This window comes from Somniosus microcephalus, chromosome 34, assembly GCF_052327205.1.
Source record: "Somniosus microcephalus isolate GS21.2 chromosome 34, FLI_Smic_1.0, whole genome shotgun sequence".
NCBI classification, from domain to species: Eukaryota; Metazoa; Chordata; class Chondrichthyes; order Squaliformes; family Somniosidae; genus Somniosus; species Somniosus microcephalus.
In genome coordinates, this window is record NC_141020.1 from 11,412,694 (window position 1) to 11,426,308 (window position 13,615).

A 13,615-nucleotide genomic window follows, 5' to 3' on the forward strand; every position below is an offset into this window, starting at 1 on the left:
GAGTGCGACCTAAACAGACAGCCTCCGACAGGACATCCCTCGCATGTCTGCGCTAAGCCAACTGCAGATAAGGGAGTGAACACTGAGCTAAAACTTCCGATGGGAGGGATATTTGACCTTTGATTTACAGAATGGAAAAATGGGAGAGTGGATTAGTCTCAAAAACAGATCTGTTTATTCAAGGCGGTACGACCTGCCTTTAATAAACGCCTCGATTAAAAAAATTATCATCCTTGTTTTCAAATCCCTCCATGGCCTCGCCCCTCCCTATCTCTGTAATCTCCTCCAGCCCCACAACCCCCCTGAGATCTCTGCGCTCCTCTAATTCTGGTCTCTTGCTCTAACCCGATTTTAATCGCTCCACCATTGGTGGCCGTGCCTTCAGCTGCCATGACCCTAAGCTCTGGAATTCCCTCCCTAAACCTCTCCGTCTCTCCGCCTCTCTCTCCTTCTTGAAGATGCTCCATAAAACCTACCTCTTTGACCAAGCTCTTGGTCACCTGCCCTAATTTCTCCTTATGCGGCTCGATGTCGAATTTTGTCTTATGGCACTCCTGCAGCGCCTTGGGGCGTTTTACTATGTTAAAGGCGCTATATAAATACAAGGTGATGTTGTTGTTTGAATCTGCCTGGAATTGCCTGACCAGTGCCAATGCCCCCCTGTTTTCTCTCCTCTCCCAGGGGCACTGAGACCGGGTGTTAAATCAATGGCCTGCTGGTGCCCTCGGATTCTTCACCTGCATTGCGAGTCAGCGGGGCTTCGCTGTGGGCGTATCCTAGCCGAGCCCGATCCTGTTCGCGTCCGGGGTGTGTGCCAGCCAGTGGTTCAGTGGGCAGCACTCTCGTCTCTGACTCAGAAGGTCGTGGGTTCATAGTCCCCACACCACTTGAGTGCAAAATCTAGGCTGACGCTCCCAGTGCAGTGCTGAGGGAGTGCCGCACTGTTGGAGGTGTCGTCTTTCGGATGAGACGTTAAACCGAGGCCCCATCTGCTCTCTCAGGTGGACGTAAAAGATCCCGCGGCACTACTGAAGAAGAGCAGGAGGAGTTCTCCCCGGTGGCCTGGCCGATATTTATTAATAAAACAGATTATCTGGTCATTATCGCATTGCTGTTTGTGGGAGCTTGCTGTGCGTAAATTGGCTGCCGCGTTTCCTACATTATGACAGTGACTACACTTCAAAAAGTACTTAAATGGCTGTAAAGCGCTTTGGGATGTCTTGAGGTCAGTGCAAGGCGCTATAGAAATGCAAGTTCTTTCGAAGTGCGATGGGCTTCTTACTCCCCTCAACCCTGGCACAGACACGACGGGCCGAATGGCCTCATTCCGTGCTGTAAATTTCTATGAAACCCCCCACTCCCCACCCCCACCCCACACACACACATAAATAAATCCAAATAAACGAATGCCTTCACATTCATATTCCATCATTCAACGGTCCCACATGTCAGTAGCAGGCAAGGTATATCTGAACGTTTGTTTGCCCTGCTCCGCGAGCCCGAGGACAAGCTGTTTGTGTTTCCATTGTGGCCTGTGACGCGCGATCGGGCGACACTCTTCCTTTTCAAACACCATTACCGGCCTTCTGCTGTTTCATTGTGTCCATTCTTTGCTAAGCTCTCTGGCGATCCTGCCCTCATTAAGTAACCCTCAGCACTGGTTATGTTTGCATGGTTGCACTGCCTGACCTTTGCACTCTGGGGGTGGGGGAGGGGTTGGAAGGTTTGAGGGGTTGGTGTGGGGCGGGTGTGGGGGGGGTCCCTTCCAGAGCCTTCGGTCAAGTTAAGTGCCCATTAATGATTACGGATTGAGCCCTACAATTATCCTCTTTCCTCGCTTTGAAGGAGAAAGAGCGGGGGTGGCGGTGGGGGCATGAAACAACAAGGCCGTTCCCTAAGTTAAAGACCACTCTGATCTCTTAATTGCACAAGGCTTTGTCAGTCATTGTGCAAACTTGGGGGGCAATGCAGAGCAAGATGGGGGGTTCCCCGCTCTCCCCCCCCTCCCTCCTCTCCATTGGGGCACGGACTCTCGCCGGGACGCACCTCCGCAGGCCCCCTCAGCAAAGTGGCCCTTTCCCCACCCGTGGGGGGTCTGGGCTATTCGACCGCGGGGTGCGTTGCCGCCGGGCCCCCAGTCCCCGTTCCCCGCGATCCCGCGCGCTCTCTGGAAGGAGTGGCCGGACGAGGGAGATCGGGGAGCCCTTCCCCCCTCATTGAGCCGACGCTGCGGGACAGGGGAACCCCCCGAGGCTACCCGTAGCTTTCCCCAAATGCAAACCCCCCCCCCTCCCCCCTTGGGCTGAGATCAGACAACTCAGCACAGGCCGGGCAAAGGGGGGCCCCTGACATCCCTGGTCTCAGTCCCACACTGCGTAAGAAAGAACTCGCATTTCCACAGCGCCTTTCACAACCTCAGGACGTCCCAAAGTGCTTTACAGCCAATGAAGCACTTTTTTTGAAGTGTGGTCACTGTTGTAATGGAGGAAACGCGGCAGACAATTTGCGCACAGCAAGATCCCACAAACAGCAATGTGATAAAGACCAGATTATCTGTTTTTTAGTGATGTTGGTTGAGGGATAAATATTGGCCCCCAGGACACCGGGGAGAACTCCCCCCTGCTCGTCTTCGAAATAGTGGCCGCGGGATCTTTTACGTCCACCTGAGATGGTATCACCCAATGAGCTATTGAGAGGGGAGCAGGTCCGTTTACACTGGTAGCCTCTACCGAGCTTGCCTCTGTCTGCTGTTTCATCGTTACCATGGGACAACAACACCAACAACTTACATTTATATAGCGCCTTTATCGTAGTAAAACCTCCCGTGGCGCTTCACGGGAGCGATTATCAAACAATATTTGACCCTGAACCACATAAGGAGACATTAGGCCAGATGACCAAAAGCTTGGTCAAAGAGCAAGGTGTCAAGGAGCATCTTAAAGGAGGAGAGGTAGCGAGGCGGAGAGGTTTAGGGAGGGAATTCCAGAGCTTAGAGGTCCGGGCAGCTGAAGGCACGGCCACCAATGGTGGAGCGATGAAAATCAGGGATGCGAACGAGGCCACAATTGGAGGAGCGCAGAGATCTCGGGGGGTTGCGGGGCTGGAGGAGGTTACAGAGTTAGGGAGGGGGGGGGCGAGGAGGCCATGGAGGGATTTGAAAACAAGGATGAGAATTTTAAACTTGAGGTGTTGCCGGACCGGGAGTCAGTGTAGGCCAACAAGCACAGTGGGGGGGTGGTGATGGGTGAACGGGACTTGGTGCGAGTTAGGACACGGGACAGCAGAGTTTTGGAGGCCCTCTAACTCTGCAACCCACCTCCCCCCCACAACCCCCCACAAAACCCCTCGCAACGTAAATGGGCTGAATTCAGATGAACAGCAGCCCCCCCACTCCCCCGGCGCCCCCAAATGCATTGTGGGCTCGCTTCTGTGGAAACCAGCCCCGCGCCAGAATGGCAGCGTTAGGTCATGGTCCGGTCCACGCGCTACAGAGAGACACCCCGTGAAAAACTGGGCGAGAAAGTAACCAATAAGATGGCGGATGGTTGCCCCGAGAAACGGGAGCCAGCCAATCGGAAACCTACAGCCGTTGTCCTCGCTGGGAAAAAAAAACACACAGGGGCTAGAAACACTCCGGTTTGGGCTGGAATTAAATAACAAAAGCCGTGTTTGTTTAAAGATAAAACAGCCAGCCATAAATTAAACAGATAACGTGTGTCAAAGCAGGGTTGAGTCATTCACTCTGAAGTAGCTTAACCCGTAACCCAAGGCTGCTTTTGAGAGTTTCCAGGGTGGATCCGGCATGGGGAGCCTGCACTCTGTCACTCGCCTGCGCTATGAGCTGTGGTCAAGGGAGGTGAAGAGGGAACGAGAGGCTCGGTCTTAAACTCTATCTGACCATTTCCTGACTAAATCCTCCATTTAGACCGCTCTCCACCGCACCCCCCTGCCCCTCCCTCCGCCGTGGCCCAGTGCTGAGGTTTGTTGTGTGGGGATCCCGTACAAATATTGGCGCACGCCCAGAATCCCTTTGTGTTGTAACCTCTGGCAGACGGTACAGCCAATTTTATCGATAGCAAAATACTGCAGATGCTGGAAATCCGAAATAACAACAGAAAATACTGGAAAAACTCAGCAGGCCAGGCAACATCCGTGGAGAGAGAAATAGAGTCAACGTTTCGGGTCTTGACAAAGGGTTTCGACCTGAAACGTTAACTCTGTTTCTCTCTCCACGGATGTTGCTTGGCCTGCTGAGTTTTTCCAGCATTTTCTGTTGTTATTTCAGCAAATTTTATGTTTGCCTTTCTAAAGCACCGTTCACACGACCCAGGTCCAGTTCTGGTCACCACACTTTAGGAAGGATGTGAAGGCCCTTGAGAGGGTGCAGAGATTTACCAGAATGGTTCCGGGGATGGGGGATCTTCGCTACAAGGACAGGTTGGAGAAGCTGGATTTGTTTTCATTAGAGCAAAGGAGGTTGAGGGGTGATTTGACAGAGGTGTACAAGATTATGACGGGTTTGGATAGGCTAGACGGGGAAAGGCTGTTCCCACTAGTTGATGGTACAAGGACTAGGGGACACAGATTTAAGGTTTTGGGCAAGAGATACAGGGGGAATGTCAGGAAAAACTTTTTTACGCAGCGAGTGGTGAGGACCTGGAACTCGCTGCCGACGGAAGTGGTGGAAGCGGAGACACTCGATGTTTTCAAGGGGAGACTGGATAGGCACTTGAGGGAAATAAACTTGCAGGGCTACGGGGAGAGAGCGGGGGAATGGGACTGACTGGATTGCTCTACAGAGAGCCGGCACGGACTCGATGGGCCGAATGGCCTCCTTCTGTGTCGTTATGACTCTATGACCCTATGACTCTATGACCTCAGGACGTCTCAAAGCACTTTACAGCCAATGAAGTACTTTTCGAAGTGTAGTCAATTATATTTGAAAGGCAATTAAATAGGGCCCTGGTGAGACCACACCTGGAGTAGTGTACAGTTTTGGTCTCCTTACCTAAGGAAGGATATACTTGCCATAGAGGGAGTGCAACGGAGATTCACCAGACTGGTTCCTGGGATGGGGGGATTGTCCTATGAGGAGAGATTGAGTAGACTAGGCCTATATTCTCTAGAGTTTAGAAGAATGAGAGGTGATCTCATTGAAACATACAAAATTCTTACAGGGCTTGACAGGGTAGATGCTGAGCGGTTGTTTCCCCCTGGCTGGGGAGTCTAGAACCAGGGGTCACAGTCTCAGAATAAGGGGTCGGCCATTTAGGACTGAGATGAGGAGAAATTTCTTCACTCAGAGGGCGGAGAATCTTTGGAATTCTCTCCCCCAGAGGGCTGTGGAGGCTCAGTCGTTGAGTATATTCAAGACAGAGATCGATAGATTTTTGAATATTAAGGGAATCAAGGGATATGGGGATAGTGCAGGAAAGTGGAGATGAGGTAGAAGATCATTGAATGGCGGAGCAGGCTCGAGGGGCCGAATGGCCGACTCCTGCTTCTATTTCTTATGTTCTTATGTCACTGTTCTAATGTAGGAAATGCGGTAGCCAATTTGTGCACAGCAAGCTCCCACAAGCAGCAATGTGATAATGACCAGATAATCTGTTTATTTTTAGTGATGTTGGTTGAGGGATAAATATTGGCCCAGGACACCGCGGAGACCTCCCCCTGCTTTTCTTCGAAATAGTGGCCGTGGGATCTTTTATGTCCACCTGAGAGAGCAGACGGGGCCTCGGTTTAATGTCTCATCTGAAAGACGGCACCTCCGGCAGTGCGGCACTCCCTCAGCACTGCACTGAAGCGTCAGCCTAGATTATGCGCTCAAGTCTGTGGAGTGGGACTTGAACCCACGCTTTATCTCACATCAGAGGCGAGCACGCTGCCCACTGAACCAAGCTGACATTAGATTCGGCTGTGATAGTTCTTCCATAACACTCCCCTTCCTGGGGATCACATTTGAATACATGGCCGGTTTGGCAGAGATAGGCTGCAGCGTCTGGGAAACTGTACCCAGCGTTAGTTTAGGAAGAGGTAGGGGCACGCTTGAGGGCCAGGGGGCGATTCTAAATCCTTACGGGAAACGGAATGGGGCCTCTTATGCGCTGTGACCTTGTATCGTTCCTGTGCAGCTTGTAAATCACTCAGGGTTTAGCGGCCCCGGGGCTTTGATAGTTTCTTCTTATGCTCAGCACTGACATGGTGATTGCCCCTCTACAAATCAACTCCCATAGGTCAAGCGTATCCAAGCTGGGAAATCACTGCTTTCCTGCAAGGTCACGGAAAATAAATCTGGGGAGTGCAGAGGGTTAACAGGTTGTGCTCGCGGTAAGCTGATAGTGTTGGGCTGAGTTGTCCCCTGATGCATTGGAACTCTGGCTGACTGAAGAAGGTCTGATGATGTAATGCTCTGGCAGAATAAATGGCCTTCGTACCAGGAGGAGACTATCTGCAGCTGATTGGCTGATGAGTCTTTGAGCAGCGTGGCTGTTAACCCTTAAAGAGGGAGTCTCGCTGTCAAGACCCTCTTCTTAACCTCAGCCAACTTTCCCGCTCCGGCTCTGCTCCTGACCTTTCACAGGTGAGGCTGTTCTGCAGTACCTTGACCAGGTGTCAGCCGTGGCTCAGCGGCTAGCCCTCGCGCCTCTCAGTCAGAAGGTCGTGCCTTCTCGTCCCACTCCAAAGACTTGAGCACATAATCCAGGCTGACGCTCCCAGTGCCAGTGCTGAGGGAGCGCTGCACTGTCGGAGGTGCCGTCTTTTGGATGAGACGTTAAACCCAGGCCCCGTCTGCTCTCTCAGGCGGGCGTAAAAGATCCCGCGGCCACTATTTTGAAGAAGAGCAGGGGAGTTCGCTCTGGATTCCTGGCCAATATTTATCCCTCAATCAACAACCACCCATTAGTATCACATTGCTGTTTGTGGGAGCTTGCTGTGCACAAATTGGCTGCCGCGTTTCCTACATTACAACAGTGACTCCACTTCAGAAAGTACTTCATTGGCTGTGAAGCGCTCTGGGAGGTTCTGAGGGCGTGAAAGGTGCTGTAGAAATGCAAGTCTTTCTTTCTTCACTGGGCTATTTAGTCATGGAAGGCATCACAACCAAGCCTGAGTCCTTTCCATTTCATGGCACCTATGTGTGACATGATCAGGCCTGACTGCGCTATTCCCCTCTTGGGCAAATAGCCTGCCAACCCTAATTATTTAGCCCCACAAGGGAAGAATGGTTGCTTGGGTGAGGTCGGGGAGGGTGCCCGTACCCCAGTGAGAGTCAACTCCTTCAGGAAGGGAGGGAGTGGATTAAAGTGAAAGAAAAATAAAGGCCTTTTATATGTCGGGAAGTATTAGCGGATCAGGTAGCGAGGGCGGGATGGGGCGGGACTGAACTGAAGGACTTGTTATTCGATTTGTGCAAGGCTTGGAGCGAATTCGACAGGATCTGACAATGTGCAAATCCTCTCAGATGTAGAGGCCCCCTGTTTCCCCACCTGGTTTCCCTTTGACTGAACTGTGAGCGGAGCCTATGCCCGACACCGAGTGGAGCGTTTAGTGAGACCCATCTCACTGTGCCGATTTGAGTTGGTTCCAGTGCATTTAGCCACTTTCCCCCCCCCCAACCCCCCGCCGAGAACATCTTGACGTTTGGCCCCGGTCCCACTTTTGATAAGCCCGATGAAACATTACTGCTGTCTGTGTCGGCCGTGGCTCAGTGGGCGGCACTCTTGCCTCTGGGTCACAAGGTTGTGGGTTCAAGTCCCACTCCAGAGAATTGAGCGCAAAAATCCAGGCTGACGCTCCCAGTGCCGCACTGTAGGAGGTGCCGCACTGTCGGAGGTGCTGTCTTTCGGATGAGACGTTAAACCAAGGCCCCGTCTGCTGTCTGAGGTGGACGTAAAAGATCCCGTGGCCACTATTTCAAAGAAGAGCAGGGGAGTTCGCTCTGGATTCCTGGCCAATATTTATCCCTCAATCAACAACCACCCATTAGTATCACATTGCTGTTGGTGGGATCTTGCTGTGCGCAAACTGGCTGCTGCGTTTCCTACATTACAACAGTGACTGCACTTCAAAAAGTACTTCATTGGCTGTAAAGCACTTTGGGACGCCCTGAGGTGGTGAAGGGCGCTCTAGAAATGTAAGTCTTTTTTTTCTTCTCTTCCGAATCGCTGACCCTTGTTGGGGTGCGGGTTCGACGAGTCCTCGTGCCCATTCCTATTGGCAGGATATGCAACCCGGGGGAGCGGAATTACCCCCCCCCAACCTGCTCCTGTCCTCGCGAGCGCTGGCTCCTGGATAACGAGAAGGAGCGGGAACTAGGGTTGCCAACTCCTCCAGGATTGGCCTGGAGTCTCCAGGCATCGACAGGTGCATCTCGTGGACGGACACCAGCGGCGAGCAAAAGTTGGGTTAAAAGAAAACCATGTGGTCTTTGAACGCTTTCGATTATGAGTTTTAAAATTTTTTAGAAATGGGCTAGAGGCTATTTGACAGGGGGCGGCGGATAGAGGCAAAGGGGTCATGTGATGGAACCTCCAGGAATACGCCCACCCAGAGTTGGCAACCCCTAGGCGGGTATCCTGGCGGATTTTTTTCCCCCCAACCGTCCCTAATCCTCCTGCCGACTCAGATCGGCTAAGTCGGCCCGAACCGGGAATGGTTAAAATGTGGCTCCGAAAGGCACAAAATAAATCCTGCCTCGCTCTTGGCACTGGCAGCTGTGCATGAATTGGCCCCCCCCCCCCGGTCACAGCTGTGAGCAACCAGTTGTGTAAGCAAAGAAAAAGAACTGCTCAAAGCCGTGTTAAGCTCCCCAGATGACTCAGCGAGCCAGTGGTACCGAGCCCTGCGAGCCAGCAAGATCCCAGGTTCAATCCCCTGGCCTGACCCCGAGCAGGGTCGCTGCAACGGGCCTTAGCTTCGACAGGCCTCTCGCAGCAGCAACCCCCCCCCCCGCATCCCGACGCTATCCCCGCTCCCCCCACCGGAATGTGCATGCGTGTGTAAGGCCAGGGTGCGGCCTTGGCCCGAGTTGGCCCCTCTGGTCAAATGGCCTGCCACCACTCAATGCCAAGGCTGACGGATCCAAGACCATTTGGGTAGGGTCCCTTGAGGGAAATCAGTCACCATGGAAACGTGGCCCAGTAAGTGTCAGCACCTTCGGGGCAGCGGGGAGAGAAGAGAAACTTGGGAAAGAAGAAAGACGCACGCGCACTGACGCACACAGACAGATCCACGTGCACACAACACACACACACAGATCCAAGCACACTGACGCACACAACATGCATCCACGCAAACACAACACGCACACAGACAGACGCACGCACACTGACGCACAGACAGATCCACGCGCACACAACACGCATCCACACACACATGCACACAGACAGATCCACGCACAGACGCACACAACATGCATCCACGCAAACACAACACGCACACAGACGCACGCACACTGACGCACACAGACAGATCCACGCGCAAACTCGCATCCACACACACACGCATCTACGCACACACATGCATCCACACACAAACACGCATCCACGCACACACATGCATCCACATACACACACAAAACACGCATCCACACACAACACACATCCACGCACACACAACATGCATCCACACACACACACAAACAGATCCACGCGTACTGATGCACACAGACAGATCCACGCGTACTGATGCACACAGGCAGATCCACGCGTACTGATGCACACAGGCAGATGCACGTGCACACACACACAGGCAGATGCACGCACACCCATACACAACACACAGCAGTTTTAAGTTCTCCCTGTCCCTCCGACTGCCTCTGCTCAGGGTTGTTCTCACCTAATCAAAACACGCTCGAGCTTGGCAGAACACACTGAGTTCTCACTGCACAAAAAACAAGCCCGTGCCCACAGCGAACAAAAGGCAAAGTGTCAGCCAGCTCCATTACCCTGTGTTTTTTGGGGGGGTAATTATGGAGAAACATTACACAGTTTCCCACTGTCTGTCTGCCAGTTAACGGCATTGCCCAACGGGACACTGACAGCCAGGTTCCAGGGACTGTCACTGGGCTCTTCTGATTCCGGGAGTCTGGTGCAATATCAGTGGCCAAAACGGCCCTGGTTGCCCCTTCATTTAAATTCCCACCTGGCCCACATTCCGCGTCAGATGCCGGGAAGAAGCGAAGCTGTGGGAATGGGACAGCAAAATCAGAACACTCACAAAAGCTGCTTCTTTGCTGCGGTAATGGGAATGGTACCGAAGAGCTTGGTTAAGTTGACGATTGAGTAGACTGGGCCGATACTCGCTGGAGTTTAGAAGAATGAGAGGTGATCTCATTGAAACATACAAGATTCTGAGGGGGGATTGACAGGGTAGATCCCGAGAGATTGTTACCCCCTGGCTGGTGAGTCTAGAACCAGGGGTCACAGTCTCAGGATAAGGGGTCGGCCATTTTAGGACTGAGATGAGGAGGAATTTCTTCACTCAGAGGGTGGTGAATCTTTGGAATTCTCTGCCCCAGAGGGCTGTGGATGCTGAGTCTTTGAGTATATTCAAGGCTGAGAGCGATAGATTTTTGGACTCTAGGGGAATCAAGGGATATGGGGAGCGGGCGGGAAAGTGGAATTGAGGTCGATGATCAGCCATGATCTTATTGAATGGCGGAGCAGGCTCGAGGGGCCGTGTGGCGGAGCAGGCTCGAGGGGCCGTGTGGCGGAGCAGGCTCGAGGGTCCGTGTGGCGGAGCAGGCTCGAGGGTCCGTGTGGCGGAGCAGGCTCGAGGGTCCGTGTGGCAGAGCAGGCGCGAGGGGCTGTGTGGTGGAGCAGGCTCGAGGGGCCGTGTGGCGGAGCAAGCTCGAGGGGCCGTGTGGCGGAGCAAGCTCGAGGGGCCGTGTGGCGGAGCAGGCTCGAGGGTCCGTGTGGCGGAGCAGGCTCGAGGGTCCGTGTGGCGGAGCAGGCTCGAGGGTCCGTGTGGCGGAGCAGGCGCGAGGGGCCGTGTGGCCGACTCCTACTTCTGATTCTATGTTCTTATGACTCCATCGATGAGAGGATTCAGTTGGGAGGAGAGACAGGGGGTTCTTTTTATTAGAACGGCAGAAACATTTTCAGGGCTATGGGAGAAGAGCAGGGGAGTGGGCCGAATTGAAGAGCTCTTTCAAAGAGCCAGCACAGGGATGATGGGCCGAATGGCCTCCTTCTGTGCTGTGCAATTCAATGATCCCTTTGTGAGTGTGTGTGTGTGTTTGTGCTGTGTGGGCACGGTATGTGCACGTGTGTTTGTGGATTCCTCCAGCCCTCCAAGATCTCTGCGCTCCTCCCAGTCTGGCCTCTTGAGCATCCCCGATTTCCATCGCTCCACCATTGGCGGCCGTGCCTTCAGCTGCCTGGGGCCCTAAGCTCTGGCATTCCCTCCCTAAACCTCTCCGCCTCTCTCTCTCTCTCCTTTATGACGCTCCTTAAAACCTATCTCTTTGACCAAGCTTTTGGTCACCTGTCCTAATATCTCCTTATGTGGCTCGGTTTTGTTTGATAACGCTCCTGTGAAACGCCTTGGGAGGTTTTACTACATTAAAGGGCGCGATATAAATGCAAGTTGTTGTTGTTGTTGTATTGGACCACGGAGAGTGTCAGAGCTGAACCTGTTCTCACCCATTCAGGGGCTGGACCACGAGCCGAGTTTCTTCCCAACCCTAGTCAAAGACAGAGCCTCGAGCAGTAAATGCGAATATGAACAGGAGAAGGGACAACCACCCTCCTGCCCACACAGCCTTACACTTCATAGAACCTTGCAGCACAGGAGGAGGCCATTTGGCCCATCGTGCCTGTGCCGGCTCTTTGTGTCAGTTGCGACTCAGTTGGTAGCACTCTCAGCTCTGAATCAGAAGGTCGTGGGTTTAAGTCCCGCTCCAGGTCAATATTTATCCCTCCACCCACAGGTTACCTCGTCATTTATCTCATTGCGGCTTGTGGGAGCTTGCTGTGCGCAAATTGGCTGCTGCGTTTCCTACATTACAACCGTGAGTACACTTCACAAAGTAGTTAATTGGTTGTAAAGCGCTTTGGGACGTCCTGAGGTCGTGAAAGGCGCTATGCAAATGCAAGTTCTTTCTTTATCTACCGCAGTAGCACTTGCGGAAGAATCCTAAATCACTTTTATTAAATAAAAGATAAAACTTATCACCACTACTAGTCCCCTTTATTTGCAAACCTTGGCAATTCGATAAGTGCAGTGACGGGACTACGGAGATAAAGCCAGTTAAATACATTCACATCAAGGAACTTCCCCTTTTTCTTGAAAAGGCAACTGCAGCCCTCACAATGAACGCAGCAAATGTCAGTCCTAGGAATTTCCCCTCCAGGAAAATTACATTTTTTGGGGGGGCGTGGGGAGCATTAAATAAACATACCTTTAACCGCAATGCTCCGAAACCATCAGCTCATTTTTTAAAAATGAAAAATTCTGCCTCAAGTCCAGTGCAGCTCAGCAAAGTTTGTGCCTTTTCTCCCTCTGTCCCACATGGCAACTGTCTCTCACTCTGCCAGCGCATTTCACACTTCATCTCGAGCCATCCTTTGTCTCTTTACCTGTCCTATTACCATCTCGTCTCGCCTTGAATATCTCTTAATATCTCTTCACCTCTCACAGACCTTCCCTTTTGTTCTTTCATCCCCTCCCCCATTTCCCAGCCCCCCAAACTCACCTTTTAATCTGTTTCATTTCCTGCTTTTTTCTCAGTTCTGACGAAGGGTTTCGACCTGAAACGTTGACTCTATTTCTCTCTCCACGGATGTTGCCGGGCCTGCTGAGTTTTTCCAGCGTTTTCTGTTGTTATTCCCAATTTTATTCGTTGGTTCTGACACTCCGGTTAGTTGATGAGGACCACCTCCAAGGCCAGTGGAAAATGTGGATGTTTTTTGAGAAATGCTAACAAGGAGGAAATGTTGGCGCTTGGAGTGGGTGATCAGTAAGATTCTCACTGTCTCGGTTCCATCCATTTGAATTCATTTAAATTCTATAAACTAAACTTTATGATAATGCGGAGGCATTTGTAATTTGTAAATGAAAGAAAGACAGATAGACTAAGAGACAGAGAGACAAAGGGAGGACTGGAAAACAGACACAGAGAGAAAGAAAGAGAATGAGAAAAAAAAAAGTACACAGAGGTGGAAGTGAGACAGAGACTCAAACAGAGATAAAGAGGACAGAGAAACAGACACTCAGAGACAAAGATAGAGAAAAAGGGAGGGAGAGAGACAGAAACAGAAGAGGATAGAGAAAGAGGGACAGAGAGGGACAGAGACACAGAGATCGAGAGAGGGACAGAACGAGTTAGAGAAACAATAAGAGAGAGAGACAGAGCGAGAGACAGACACAGGCATAACGAGAGTGACAAAGCGAGAGAGATAGCACGAGTTAGAGAAACAGAGCAAGAGAAAGACAGACACGGAGCGAGAATGACGCAGAACGAGTTAGAGAAACAGAGAGAGAGACAGAGCAAGAGACAGACACACAGAGCGAGAATGAGTTAGAGAAACAGAGAGAGAGCGAGAGAGAGACACAGACAGACAGAGCGAGAGACAGAGACACGCACAGCTCCGATGTTAATCTAGGAGTG